Here is a 15,615-nt window from a genome sequence, read left to right on the forward strand (position 1 = left end):
AAACTCAATCCTCCTCTCCCTCTCCTCTCTCTCCTACCGCCAATAAGAGAGTTCTCCCTCTTGTTGCCGTGACCACCACAAGGGAGAAAAACACTCCCTTGTGTGCTTCGCTTCTTCTTCCTCTTGATCCCTCTTCTTCGCTCGTGGCTAGTAACTTTCGAATGAGAGGCTTGTACTCACGGAGTTGTCTTGAGGAGCTCGGCGTGGATACGAATAGAGGTGAGGTTCGACAATGTCGCTACGGTTGATGCCCTTCTCGTTACATGTCATCCATAAGGTATACCTAGCGTAAATTTATTTTTCGTAAAATTTTAATTATGCAATCATGTTTGGCATATTGTATCCTTGTATGTGTGTGGTGTGCGTGATGTAATAATTAGAAATTATTATTATTTTATTTTTCACTGCGCATGTTTACGAAACGTGTTCTAACACGTATCTGCATCGGACATATCCCAACACAGACACCAGGCAGGAAGTCATAGTCGTGGCTAGGCAAGGAAGTCCTAGTAGGTTGGGTGGACCGAGGGATAGGAAGACCTGGTGGGTCGAGGATCGGACTGGGAAGACTGGTCCTTCATTTGAGGGGGGATTGTTAGTGTTGCAAGATTGTAAATAAAGTCCCACATTGAAAATACATGGGAAAAATCATAGATTTATAAGGGAAAGATATCTCCATTGGTATGAGACCTTTTGAGTAGAGCCCAAGAGCAAATCCATGAGGGCTTAGGTCCAAAGTGGATAATACTATGCCATTGTGGAGATATCTAAATCCCTTTTGGTCCTAACATAAAGTTAATTTATAAAGCGCACAATAGTGACTTACATGGACAATGCAGGTATGGCCAGTGACATTAGTCACCACAATTCTCCGAGCACCATTAGGGGGTCCTAGAAAATTAAGCCGTAGCTTCACTTCCCGCTCACAAAAAGCCAAACGATGCATCCAAACACTAATAAATTCATGAATTTTGACAGCCATTTCATTTAAGATCATATGTATGCTAGTTTCATCCATCATTCTGGATAGTAGAATGGAAAGATTGCATGTTAGCTCACAAAAAAGGTAATTAAACACTTCTAGTGTTGGATTACTAGGATTTTGGTAAGGAACATGTAAAGGCAGTAGCTTAGCATTATTACAAAAAAGCTAATGAAATAGAAATAGTAAAATATGGAGAAAAAAATTAACAAAAATTTGAGGTTGAACTAACTTTGAAGGTGGTAAAAGATCATGAAATACTTGCACCCTTAAAATGTGAATATACATGTGAGAGTGAGTAATCAGATATGAAAGTTGCGTTGTGGACCTGTAACTTCAACTCTTCTAAAGCATTCATTAATGACCTCAATAAGCTTGTAGAAATTAAAGGACAAATAAGGTTAGGCATTATATATTTCTATGTCAAGGGATGGACTTGATCCAGAGCTAGCATTTGTCCTTGGTTGTCTCAAGATCGTTTAGAGAAACATCCACTTGGTATTAGCATTATCTACAACAGTGTAAAGATGACATTGGTGATCCCTTTATGTGGTATACTTTCAGAAGCCTTTCATCTTTTCCTAAGGTGCATAAACAATAACAAGTTAAGCTCAATCCAAAGGAGAAGATGAGAAAAGCTATGAACAATTCAGAATATAGTGACAAACCAATTCTAGGAATGTAGAAAGAGGATCTACATCACGAAGTAGAGGTTCTTCCACATAATGCTTCTTTTGAAATGACTAGTGAAAGGAGTGTGGCACATAGGAGTTCGTCCTTCACCCCTCTGTATAATACAACTAACAACACCAACTCCTGAATCCAGAAGATCAGAGCTCAATTTATTATCACTCAAAATCATTCCCAGTTTATCTATCCTTTCATGGGCCTGATCTTCACCACTGAGAAAAAGAAACTACTAATATTCAAAGGACAACCTATTATAACTTTACAATTTGCAACTGCAAAGATGGGTATCTGTCCAGTAAAGTACTCATCTGGTTGTTACTGCCAATCAAAGCGATATGAATCATATTGCCTTTGTCAACACGAGGAGGAAGCTCATTTGTGATTTCAGTACCAGAATCCACAAAACAGAGATGTCTCTTTCAAGGCAATGCAAGTTGATGATGTTAGAAGCTGAAGAGATTTTACCAAGTTGTCAACATACTTGGTAAAATTTCCATGATGCCATCAAACCAGAATGGTGCCATTGCATCCGGATACTGTCCTTGATGATATAGGGCTGCAAAAGAAGTCACCAGTCAGAAAAATGACCAAGTGTTGTCTGTCATTCACGCTTATGAAGTTTAACCTGGTATACTCTACCTATATATGTGTTGACAACCCTTCTTTGAAGGGTAGGATTAGAATGATCACAGAGACCTATAAGTGCATCCTCCATAGCTAATGGAGCACAGACAAGATCTTCTATGCTCTCATCAATAGCCATCTTCCTCCTAGGGGTTTTAAGGGGTTCTCCTTCTTCAGTAAGCATTGCCAGTTCAGATAAATTTCTCGCGATGTTGTCTGTAACACACTAAGTTTAGTTTGCTCACGAAGTTGGCTAGCTTTTCAGTGCCAACTGGAGCAATTAATTATGTCAAGCACAATAAATAAGAATGTCCTCTCAAATAGAGCAACTTATATTACTTAAGACATAAGCAGACCTTGGAGTAACTTGTACGATTAAGAGCAGAGAAACGAATTAGCAGATCATGGTAGGGATTAAGGTTGGGATAAACCTATGCTTCCATGAATATAAGTATTAGCTTGTTCTTATTTTTCATACCCTTCAAGTAGCAGATATTGCACATCATCATTGCAAATATTAAAATTTTTATAGTACTTCAAAAGCAGTAATGTGATTCAAACCTGTCTACCACCCGGAGAAGATCCTTCTTGTGTTAAAGCCGGAGTTGTTCTATGACGTCAGCCTGTACAAAAAAAGAATTGAACAATTTCATCGAAAAGTTAACATAAGGGTTACACGGCAAAAATTTTGATGTCATGAACCACAAATGTAAATAAGTCAATTTGCTACTTGGTAATTTTTAACCGAATGGAATTTTATCATCTGATATCTAATTAACCGAATTTTATCACTGAACAATTCCTTGACAGATAGATACTATTTGAAAAGAGATCGCACAATACTCATAAGACTTCACAAGACTCACCAGAGACTCCACAAGCCTCTCCTATACAGCTTTTTCTTTTTTGAAATAATTCAGAAACAATTACTAGCTATGTTTTACTTATTCCTTTTTACAAAAATTATAGAAAATAGTACATATATTGTAAAAATCATACACACTAAATTCTGTTAAGATTACTGCAGTTGATTACTTTGTCTTCATAATTGTGGATAAAAATAAACTTAGAAATCCCTCAATTAGAGGCAATCAAAATAACAACCTGTGAAATTTCACAACATACATCATGCTTTGTTCCTTTTATGAAGTATAACTCATGCTAATGATGTTTTAATATCTTATTGAGTTCCCTTTCACATACATCATATAAGATCACATAAAATCCTAGAGCAGATAAGTTTCCTTATTTTACCACATATGGGCAACTCTATGTTGATGAGCTTATAACATTCACATTTGGATACCAGTATCATGGGAGAAAATGCATTTTAAGATATGATTGTAAACAAATTAAAATATTTTATAATTGATTGCTTAGTCGTACAAATATTTTAAGATATGTTTGCCCAGGAGATATAGAGATGCATGTGAAACCAAAAATTTGTATTTCTCAAGGATCTAAATAATACTTCTCATCAAAATGCTCAATAACAACAAAGTATGAGCAATCAGTAAAAATAACAGTGTTGTTCATTGAGTTAAATGAAAGCATAAGGTTGGCTTGGATAGATGTAGTAACATAAAAAGAAATCTCTTTCCTGCATCAGGACACCACCATCTCTCAAAGTATGAATTTCAGCTTCAATCTCTGAATCATTCATCTTTAAGAGAGACAAAAAAATAATGTCTAACTACTAAATTCCAACATTTGAAGATTAGAAAGCATCTAGGTCCGTTATAGGATAAGGAAAACACATACTAAGTGGGATATGATTTGCCCTTTTTCAAGATAGCCTACATGCTCCAAGGCAATGGATGCACTGCTAAGGATTACAGACAAGAGAAATGCTGAATTTGGAAAATTTGAGTTATATAGTAGAGAAAAAGTGACTTAATGAAACATACATAAAGTAGGACTTCGACAACTAAAAGGTACCAAGGTGGTCTCTCAGCACGGACCCTCATAACAATTCTACTATCTAGCCAACCTGTGTGGATCTTATTGTCTCTATATCTAAAGCCTACAATTGCAGAGGATGAACATGTGTATAGAAGTAGAGAAATGTCATTTCAAAATATCTTACATTGAGGAGATCAATTGTATAGTCAACATTTGTGTGGATTTCTCACGAATTTGTATCCCTTTCAGCCCAAGGACCATATTAGCTATTGTGAAAGCTCTATACTCTCCAAATGCAAAAACTTGGCCTGAAATAAGTTGAGAAGTTTGCCAAAAACCACTATATAGTAAGCACTATACAAGTCACAAAGATATGTTCCAAATTCACTATAAATCAGCAATCCAACAGTCAATCCATATTGTCTAGATGAAGAAACCAAAAAACATAGACTAACAAATAAAAGTAAAAATTATATTGATAAAAAAATTTTAAAAAAAAACTTCATCAGTTACATGTGGATCTCATAGACTAAATTAGTAATATGTAGTAACAAAAAAAAATTCTATCTTGGTCGGACTAAAATATTGAATAAAGATTTGCCAACTCTTTGTCTGGAGTTTGAAGCAACAGTGATTGATTGTTAGTATTTCCCCGTAAACAGAAGACAAACATAATATTTATAGATTAAATGTAAAAAAACTCTTAAGATTTCTTAGAAAGCAAACCTTAACAGAGAACTACGCCCTTGTGTTAGGTTTGCTTTTAAAACATAATTCCTGCATATATCAAGATAAGAGAAATCAAATATTTAATCAAATCTTTATGAATGTACAACACGACACGATAATATATTTCTCAAAAGTATCACCTGCACTTTTCCACTCTTAGGCTTGAACCCATCATCTGGATCTCACTAGTGACATGAACAGCTACACAGTGTCCTCTAGGCCAAACAGACTCAGCCTTATCAAAGTCAAAAGGAGTTACTAGAATAGATGTTTTCTTCCATGCATCATAACCTCCTTATGAGATAAGAATAGTAAACATCATAAATAAATGGATAGTTTGTTAACCATATGGGTTATAAAATTTTCACTTGGAATTTGCCAAAGAGGTATTCCCATCCCTACAGCAACTTAAGCCATAGGCAAGCTTAGATTAGCAATCCACATAGTTAGATGTTCAACCTACAAAAAAAAATTAAAAAAACAAAAAAAAATTTATAGAAAATTTTGAATAAACCATCTGCAGTTTACAGTGTGTATATCAACAAACCTATAATCTAGGATTAAGCTCTAGAAAGTAGTATTCACCAGTTTCCATGCTATAAAGATACTCAACTGTAGCGGCACCAACATAACCTACATATTTTCCTCAATAATCTGGTAACAATTTATTGAGTTGTCAATAAAGTCATTCAGTCATTTTAGATTCAAAAAATAAAAAGTTTATTCGGGAAGAAGAATGGCAAACTGAATTATTTTTTAGTTTGAAAATAAAGTTATGAAAGAGGATACTCTCATGCTAGAATAGCTATTGTGATACATTTGTTGGCCATGAATCTATTAATATGCTTATAAATTTCAGTTAAAAATTTGTCTTGAAGATGGATTGAGCTTTTTTCCTTTGAATCTAAGTTATGATTGTAAAATGAGAGGCCAAAGACAAACCTAGAAAGGGAGAATATTCAGAAACTACTTCTATGTTGAAAATAGAGAGGGCACTAGTAAATATATTCCCAAACTCCAGACCATAAGAAAATGGTTCTGAGAATTTATCAAATTAAAAGTAAGATGAAAAGTGAATAGGAGCTTGCCTTTTGGTGCCTCCTCTGAACACTGCAATCTCTACTACAAAGCACAACATTTCCATACGCGTCACATGGTAACTAGACTTCTAAATGCCGACTCTACATAAAAATGTAACTTCAAACAATCAGACAAAGTAGGTGAATGGAGTACCATATGATATGGTCTCATGTTAAGTCTCTTCAACTTAGTATTTAAAATTAATGCACTAACCAACATAAGAGATTAGATGAACATGTAAGCTTCTACTAGATTAGGATTAGAGTAAATTGTCATACTGTCCAAAGCCTTGGCTCATTTTGATCATCAAAAGCAATATGTACTTTTTATCTTGCTATATTAAATAGAATAATTCTTTTTTTTAGGTGACCATGTACTAATAGTTATTATTAGATTGTAACGGAGCTCCTTTTTTTTTGTTAATACCAACGGAGCTTATGTCAGCAACCTCTTTGAAAAATAGGGAGAAACAAGTAAATATCACCTATCACACGATGTCATGTGTACAATTATTTTTTTAAATATATAGACATTATGATTAAACATGTTTATATGCTTCAGAATTATTTTAATTGAAAATGATGGATGATAGAGCAACTAGTATGGCAAAAGTGATACTCTAACATAAAATACATGGAACATACCTTCATCTCAAATGTTTACAAAATTACTCTAAGCAAATCTTTTGCAAGATACAAAATATCATGAACATTGCAAAGCTATGCTTCTATGAATATTTGTTCTTATTTTTCATACCCTTCAAGTAGCAAATATTGCACGTCATCATTGCAAATATTAAAATTTTTATAGTACTTCAAAAGCAATAATGTGATTCAAACCTGTCTACCACCCGGAGAAGATCCTTCTTATGTTGAAGTCGGAGTTGTTCTATGACGTCAGCCTGTACAAAAAAAGAATTGAACAATTTCATCGAAAAGTTAACATAAGGGTTACACGGCAAAAATTTTGATGTCATGAACCACAAATGTAAATAAGTTAATTTGAGAATATTATACCAAATGGTAACTGTTTGTTCATTTTACCATATAATAACTTATAATTAGATCTTGTTAATGAAATATTTGCTACTTGGTAATTTTTAACCAAATGGAATTTTATCATCTGATATCTAATTAACCGAATTTTATCACTGAACAATTCCTTGACAGATAGATACTATTTGAAAAGAGATCGCACAATACTCATAAGACTTCACAAGACTCACCAGAGACTCCACAAGCCTCTCCTATACAGCTTTTTCTTTTTTGAAATAATTCAGAAACAATTACTAGCTATGTTTTACTTATTCCTTTTTACAAAAATTATAGAAAATAGTACAGATATTGTAAAAATCATACACACTAAATTCTGTTAAGATTACTACAGTTGATTACTTTGTCTTCATAATTGTGGATAAAAATAAACTTAGAAATCCCTCAATTAGAGGCAATCAAAATAACAACCTGTGAAATTTCACAGCATACATCATGCTTTGTTCCTTTTATGAAGTTTAACTCATGCTAATTATGTTTTAATATCTTATTGAGTTCCCTTTCACATACATCATATAAGATCACATAAAATCCTAGAGCAGATAAGTTTCCTTATTTTCCCACATATGGGCAATTCTCTGTTGATGAGCTTATAACATTCACATTTGGGTACTAGTATCATGGGAGAAAATGCATTTTAAGATATGATTGTAAACAAATTAAAATATTTTATAATTGATTGCTTAGTCGTACAAATATTTTAAGATATGTTTGCCCAGGAGATATAGAGATGCATGTGAAACCAAAAATATGTATTTCTCAAGGATCTAAATAATACTTCTCATCAAAATGCTCAATAACAACAAAGTATGAGAAATCGGTAAAAATAACGGTGTTGTTCATTGAGTTAAATGAAAGCATAAGGTTGGCTTGGATAGATGTAGTAACATAAAAAGAAATCTCTTTCCTGCATCAGGACACCACCATCTCTCAAAGTATGAATTTCAGCTTCAATCTCTGAATCATTCATCTTTAAGAGAGACATAAAAATAATGTCTAACTACTAAATTCCAACATTTGAAGATTAGAAAGCATCTAGGTCCTGCAATTAGTTATAGGATAAGAAAAACACATACTAAGTGGGATATGATTTGCCCTTTTTCAAGATAACCTACATGCTCCAAGGCAATGGATGCACTGCTAAGGATTACAGACAAGAGAAATGCTGAATTTGGAAAATTTGAGTTATATAGTAGAGAAAAAGTGACTTAATGAAACATACATAAAGTAGGACTTCGACAACTAAAAGGTACCAAGGTGGTCTCTCAGCACGGACCCTCATAACAATTCTACTATCTAGCCAAGCTGTGTGGATCTTATTGTCTCTATATCTGAAGCCTACAATTGCAGAGGATGAACACATGTATAGAAGTAGAGAAATGTCATTTCGAAATATCTTACATTGAGGAGATCAATTGTGTAGTCAACATTTGTGTGGATTTCTCACGAATTTGTATCCCTTTCAGCCCAAGAACTATATTAGCTATTGTGAAAGCTCTATACTCTCCAAATGCAAAAACATGGCTTGAAATAAGTTGAGAAGTTTGCCAAAAACCAAAACGTATATGTCAACCATTTACGGTCAACCATAAAATTAAAAACTTTAATTAGGATGTACTTGGTCAATTTCAGATGATCCATACCAAATTGCCAATTAGAGAACTCATGAATGCCACCTCCAGACTGCAAATCATGCAAAATGGATGTTACTTAAAGGACTTAGCACTTCTATATTTAGATAATAGAGGGTTTTTCTTTTCTATATAGTAAGCACTATACAAGTCAGAAAGATATGTTCCAAATTCACTATAAATCAACAATCCAATAGTCAATCCATATTGTCTAGATGAAGAAACCAAAAAACATAGACTAACAAATAGAAGTAAAAATTATATTGATAAAAAAATTTAAAAAAAAACATCATCAGTTACATGTGGATCTCATAGACTAAATTAGTAATATGTAGTAACAAAAAAAAATTCTATCTTGGTCGGACTAAAATATTGAATAAAGATTTGCCAACTCTTTGTCTGGAGTTTAAAGCAATAATGATTGATTGTTAGTATTTCCCCGTAAACAGAAGACAAACATAATATTTATAGATTAAATGTAAAAAAACTCTTAAGATTTCTTAGAAAGCAAACCTTAACAGAGAACTACGCCCTTGTGTTAGGTTTGCTTTTAAAACTCAATTCCTGCATATATCAAGATAAGAGAAATCAAATATTTAATCAAATCTTTATGAATGTACAACACGACACGATAATATATTTCTCAAAAGTATCACCTGCACTTTTCCACTCTTAGGCTTGAACCCATCATCTGGATCTCACTAGTGACATGAACAGCTACACAGTGTCCTCTAGGCCAAACAGACTCAACCTTATCAAAGTCTAAAGGAGTTGCTAGAATAGATGTTTTCTTCCATGCATCATAACCTTCTTTATTATTCATTCCATAAAACTGTTTGATTTCTCAATTCAAGCAAGCATTATGAGATAAGAATAGTAAACATCATAAATAAATGGATAGTTTGTTAACCATATGGGTTATAAAATTTTCACTTGGAATTTGCCAAAGAGGTATTCCCATCCCTACAGCAACTTAAGCCATAGGCAAGTTTAGATTAGCAATCCACTTAGTTAGATGTTCAACCTACAAAAAAAATCTATAGAAAATTTTGAATAAACCATCTGCAGTTTACAGTGTGTATATCAACAAACCTATAATCTAGGATTGAGCTCTAGAAAGTAGTATTCACCAGTTTCCATACTATAAAGATACTCAACTGTAGCGGCACCAACATAACCTACACATTTTCCTCAATAATCTGGTAACAATTTATTGAGTTGTCAATAAAGTCATTCAGTCATTTTAGATTCAAAAAATAAAAAGTTTATTCGGGAAGAAGAATGACAAACTGAAGTTTTTTTTAGTTTGAAAATAAAGTTATGAAAGAGGATACTCTCATGCTAGAATAGTTATTGTGATAAATTTGTTGGCCATGAATCTGTTAATATGCTTATAAATTTCAGTTAAAAATTTGTCTTGAAGATGGATTGAGCTTTTTTCCATTGAATCTAAGTTATGATTGTAAAATGAGAGGCCAAAGACAAGCCTAGAAAGGGAGAATATTCATAAACTACTTCTATGATGAAAATAGAGAGGCACTAGTAAATATAATATTCAGAAACTACTTCTATGTTGAAAATAGAGAGGGCACAAGTAAATATATTCCCAAACTCCAGACCATAAGGAAATGGTTCTGAGAATTTATCAAATTAAAAGTAAGATGAAAAGTGAATAGAAGCTTGCCTTTTGGTGCCTCCTCTGAACACTGCAATATCTGCTACAAAGCACAACATTTCCTTACTCGTCACATGGTAACTAGACTTTTAAATGCCGACTCTACATGAAAATGTAACTTCAAACAATCAGACAAAGTAGGTAAATGGAGTACCATATGATATGGTCTCATGTTAAGTCTCTTCAACTTAGTATTTAAAATTAATGCACTAACCAACATAAGAGATTAGATGAACATGTAAGCTTCTACTAGATTAGGATTAGAGTAAATTGGCATACTGTCCAAAGCCTTGGCTCATTTTGATCATCAAAAGCAATATGTACTTTTTATCTTGCTATATTAAATAGAATAATTCTTTTTTTAGGTGACCATGTACTAATAGTTATTATTAGATTGTAACGGAGCTCCTTTTTTTTTGTTAATACCAACGGAGCTTATGTCAGCAACCTCTTTGAAAAATAGGGAGAAACAAGTAAATATCACCTATCACACGATGTCATGTGTACAATTATTTTTTTAAATATATAGACATTATGATTAAACATGTTTATATGCTTCAGAATTATTTTAATTGAAAATGATGGATGATAGAGCAACTAGTATGGCAAAAGTGATACTCTAACATAAAATACATGGAACATACCTTCATCTCAAATGTTTACAAAATTACTCTAAGCAAATCTTTTGCAAGATACAAAATATCATGAACATTGCAAAGCTAAAGCCTGAAGAATAAATTTGACAATTGATAACACACAAAAATAAAATGGAGCATAAATCAGCAAAAAAAAAGAATACACAGATACAACACTTTCTTGAAAGAAAAGCACAAAAAAAAAACACTGAAACAAGGATATTTCTTGAAACAAGGATATTTCTTAAGCTACAGAATTTTTAAAGTAGTAACTAGTACATCCAAGTCATACAAAAAAAATTCTATAACCAAAAAACATGTTGTTTTATGCCCACCAAGATAAAACTAATATCTATCTATACATGACATGATTTGGCTACGCTACAATTTATCACATTATATTTGGTTCTAAAAGATCTGAAAGTAGTCATGGAAGAAACATTAATCTCAAATCTTACAACCACTAAAAAGTAAAAGCAATTGAAAAATACGCCTAAGAAAATACAAAATGAAGAAACACAATTTAAACACATACCTTGTGCCTCAATAAGATGATCAATGTCCGCAAACCATTAATAGGAAGCACAAAATGAAATGAAAAAATTTTACAACCCCAAAAGCCCACTGTCCAAGAATAAATGCAATTTTTCGATGAACAATGCACATGTTTGGATGCTTGTTATTGGAAAGTTCAATACTCAAAGATCCTTGAAACTTGTACGTAGAGATTAGATAATAAATATAAAGAAGAAATAAAAACATTCAGTTTGGAAGAGAGAACAATAAATCATTGTATGGATATAATAAATAATAAGACATAGTAATGATAACAAAATTGGAAAAGTAGAAATAACATCTAGTTATTTTTGGTCAATTTTGGTCGCTTATGGCTTCATGAAGATTCAAAAAATAAAATTCAACGAGAAAATTTGGTGTCTCAAGGAATTTATAAATGAGATCATCAAAATGCATTAAGCTGACGCGAAAGCTGAGAAATGAATGAATTAAGTGAGAAAATTGCTAGATGGTCTGGACTCTGTTGGTGCAATATTCCTAGGTCAAGGTTGACCTAATTGACTAAGCTTGAGAAGGCTCAAGTTTGAGTCTTGATGTTTGGGTTTCGAAATTTGACAATACATAAAGACTGACAATACATGGAGATTGCAGGTGCAATCGTTCATTTGGGGAGATTGTTGGTACAATTCTCCTCTAGTCAAGGTTGACCAGTTAGATGTGAAGAAGAGTCAAGTAGGTCAAGACTGACTGGATACTTAACTGGGAAGTCCTGGTGAGTGAAGCCAGACAGTTATGAAAGACCTAGTGAGTGAAGCAAGGCAGAGAAGAAAGTCCTGTGTGTGAAGCTAGGCAGAGGAGAAGTCCTAGTGAGTGAAGCAAGACAGTTGGTAAATCCTGGTGAGCAAAACCAGGTGAAAGACCTAGTGAGTGAAACTAAGCAGAAGGAAAGTCCTGGTGAGTGAAGCTAGGCAGAGGAGAAGTTCTGATGAGTGAAGTCAGACAGTTGAGAAATCCGGGTGAGTAAAGCCAAGTGAAAGACCTAGTGAGTGAAGCTAAGCAGTATGAAAATCCAAGTGAGTGAAGCTAGGTGAAGGTCCTGGTGAGCGAAGTCAGACACGTGGAAATCCAAGTGAATTAAGGTTGACCGGACACTTGGTGAGTGAAGCCAAGTGAAAGACCTAGTGAGTAAAGCTAAGCAGTATGAAAATCCAAGTGAGTGAAGGTCCTGGTGAGCGAAGTAAGGTACGTGGAAATCCAAGTGGATTAAGGTTGACCGGACACCTGGTATTGAGAAGTCCAAGCAGGTCAAAGGATTGACCGGATACTTGGCACGAGGTGAGAAGTCCAAGTAGGTCAAAGGATTGACCGGATACTTGGCACGAGGTGAAAAGTCCAAGTGGATCAAAGGGATCGACCGGACACTTGGTGAGGAAGTCCTAGCAGGTCGAGAGTGACCGGATGCTTGGCATGATGTCCCAACAAGTCATGGTTGACCGGATATTAGGTTTTAGGGGCTTGGGACTTGATTAGGGCAAATCAAGTTGGATCAATCGATCAACCAATCGATTGAATCATACCCAATCGATTGGGTGAGTCCCGTGACAAAAACTCCTCCCAATCGATCAGTGGATCGATTGGGGGAGTGACGCCGTTGCACAGAAGCCCTCCCAATCGATCACCCGATCGATTGGGAGACTCCAATCGATCAAGCGATCGATTGGAGCGCAGGAAAATCGTGAGAAGCCTTGAATCAATCGGGCAATCGATTCAGGCACTTTCCAGAGAGCATAGAGGCGCTCTGGATCGATCAACCGATCGATCCAAAGCCTCCCCAATCGATTAGGAGTCATTCAATCGATTGGGATCCGACCGTTAGCGCTGGATAAAGCCGTTGCGAGCGTCTTCTTCAGCAACTTCTTCGCCCGATTCTTCTCCGATCTACACAGTAACTTCTCCGAGCTCTCACCGCCAGTTCTCGAAGGTTCTTGGAGGCAAGTGCTAGTGCACGTCCAAGTCAAGAGGCGATCTACAAGAAGAAGAAGAAGCTAGGGTTAGGGTTTCCAGTGTAAATCTTGTCAGATTTCAATTGTATTTGCTTCCCTTTCTTTCTTCTTGTACTTAGAGTGTTGTAAGGCTTCTCCGCCTTTGGTAGTTACCGTAAAGGAGTGATTTCATTATTGGAGAGTGTGTCACGTGTGGATCCTTGGATTAGTCACCTCTTCTTGAGATGGATACCAAGTAAATCCTTGTGTTAGCGTTGTATTTTTGTTTCTTGTACATTCCGCTGTATATCATCACCAAGAAGCAAGCAACGACGAGCGCGACGTGGAAATCCAAGTGGATTAAGGTTGACTGGACACCTGGTATTGAGAAGTCCAAGCAGGTCAAAGGATTGACCGGAAACTTGGCACGAGGTGAGAAGTCCAAGTAGGTCAAAGGATTGACCGGATACTTGGCACGAGGTGAAAAGTCCAAGTGGGTCAAAGGGATTGATCGGACACTTGGTGAGGAAGTCCTAGCAAGTCGAGAGTGACCGGATGCTAGGCATGATATCCCAATAGGTCATGGTTAACCGGATATTGGGTTTTAGGGGCTTGGGACTTGATTAGGGCAAATCAAGTTGGATCAATCGATCAACCAATCGATTGAATCATACCCAATCGATTGGGTGAGTCCCGCGACAAAACTCCTCCCAATCGATCAATGGATCGATTGGGGGAGTGACGCCGTTGCACAGAAGCCCTCCCAATCGATCACCCGATCGATTGGGAGCCTCCAATCGATCAAGCGATCGATTGGAGCGCTGGAAAATCGTGAGAAGCCTTGAATCGATCGGGCAATAGATTCAGGCAATTTCTAGAGAGCACAGAGGCGCTCTGGATCGATTGACCAATCGATCCAAAGCCTCCCCAATCGATTGGGATCCGACCGTTGGCGTTGGATAAAGCTGTTACGAGCATTTTCTTCAGCAGACTTTCGCCCGATTCATCTCAGATCTTCACAGCAATTTCTCCGAGCTCTCACCGCCAGTTCTTGAAGGTTCTTGGAGGCAAGTGCTAGTGCATGTCCAATTCAAGAGGCGATCTACAAGAAGAAGAAGAAGCTAGGGTTAGGGTTTCCAGTGTAAATCTTGTCAGATTTCAATTGTATTTGCTTCCCTTTCTTTCTTCTTGTACTTAGAGTGTTGTAAGGCTTCTCCGCCTTTGGTAGTTACCGTAAAGGAGTGATTTCATTATTGGAGAGTGTCCCGTGTGGATCCTTGGATTAGTCACCTCTTCTTGAGATGGATACCAAGTAAATCCTTGTGTTAGCGTTGTATTTTTGTTTCTTGTACATTCCGCTGTATATCATCACCAAGAAGCAAGCAACGACGAGCGCGACGTGGAAATCCAAGTGGATTAAGGTTGACCGGACACCTGGTATTGAGAAGTCCAAGCAGGTCAAAGGATTGACCGGATACTTGGCACGAGGTGAGAAGTCCAAGTAGGTCAAAGGATTGACCGGATACTTGGCACGAGGTGAAAAGTCCAAGTGGGTCAAAGGGATTGATCGGACACTTGGTGAGGAAGTCCTAGCAAGTCGAGAGTGACCGGATGCTAGGCATGATATCCCAATAGGTCATGGTTAACCGGATATTGGGTTTTAGGGGCTTGGGACTTGATTAGGGCAAATCAAGTTGGATCAATCGATCAACCAATCGATTGAATCATACCCAATCGATTGGGTGAGTCCCGCGACAAAAACTCCTCCCAATCGATCAGTGGATCGATTGGGGGAGTGACGCCGTTGCACAGAAGCCCTCCCAATCGATCACCCGATCGATTGGGAGCCTCCAATCGATCAAGCGATCGATTGGAGCGCTGGAAAATCGTGAGAAGCCTTGAATCGATCGGGCAATCGATTCAGGCACTTTCCAGAGAGCATAGAGGCGCTCTGGATCGATCAACCGATCGATCCAAAGCCTCCCCAATCGATTAGGAGTCATTCAATCGATTGGGATCCGACCGTTAGCGCTGGATAAAGCCGTTGCGAGCGTCTTCTTCAGCAACTTCTTCGCCCGATTCTTCTCCGATCTACACAGTAACTTCTCCGAGCTCTC

General features: G+C 36.2%; 1 long non-coding RNA gene and 1 pseudogene across 1 annotated transcript; both read right to left on the reverse strand.

Moving 5' to 3' along the window:
• The window catches only part of LOC122037209, a 19,107-nt pseudogene extending 9,047 nt beyond the window's left edge, over positions 1–10,060 (reverse strand).
• On the reverse strand, positions 5,657–8,584 carry LOC122037205. Its single transcript, XR_006127567.1, has 3 exons — positions 8,461–8,584; positions 6,847–6,908; positions 5,657–6,108 (listed from the first exon to the last, which is right to left on the reverse strand). It is a non-coding gene; the product is annotated as an uncharacterized LOC122037205 (long non-coding RNA).
• Positions 10,061–15,615: the final 5,555 nt, after the last annotated feature.

Source organism: Zingiber officinale, unplaced genomic scaffold (genome assembly GCF_018446385.1).
Source record: "Zingiber officinale cultivar Zhangliang unplaced genomic scaffold, Zo_v1.1 ctg245, whole genome shotgun sequence".
Lineage (NCBI taxonomy): Eukaryota > Viridiplantae > Streptophyta > Magnoliopsida > Zingiberales > Zingiberaceae > Zingiber > Zingiber officinale.